This window comes from Penaeus monodon, chromosome 30 (assembly GCF_015228065.2).
Source record: "Penaeus monodon isolate SGIC_2016 chromosome 30, NSTDA_Pmon_1, whole genome shotgun sequence".
Lineage (NCBI taxonomy): Eukaryota > Metazoa > Arthropoda > Malacostraca > Decapoda > Penaeidae > Penaeus > Penaeus monodon.
This window is the reverse complement of record NC_051415.1, coordinates 3350407-3350642: the sequence shown is the minus strand read 5'-3', so window position 1 is coordinate 3350642 and position 236 is coordinate 3350407. Positions and strand designations below refer to the sequence as shown.

Here is a 236-nt window from a genome sequence, read left to right as displayed (position 1 = left end):
ATCTTATTACTTAAACGTTTTAAACAACGATTATAGAATGCAGTATATGATTATTATTATGATATATGATTTTTCATAGATGTTTCACCCTCCACGTGACTTCTTTCTGTAATTATTTGCATTTAATTCATAATTCTCCCTCTTAAGAAAAAATCCAAGAACAGTAGTCTATCTTTTGTCCGAGAGATTTTCCTGTCCTCGTATGGTTTCATATATCATGGTGGCTAATAATCTGT

The 236-nt window shown here is 30.1% G+C and overlaps 1 protein-coding gene across 1 annotated transcript in view; it reads left to right on the top strand.

Moving 5' to 3' along the window:
* Nucleotides 1–236, top strand: part of LOC119592282 (crustacean hyperglycemic hormone-like) — a 3071-nt gene that overhangs the window by 1149 nt on the left and 1686 nt on the right. The window lies entirely within an intron of this gene.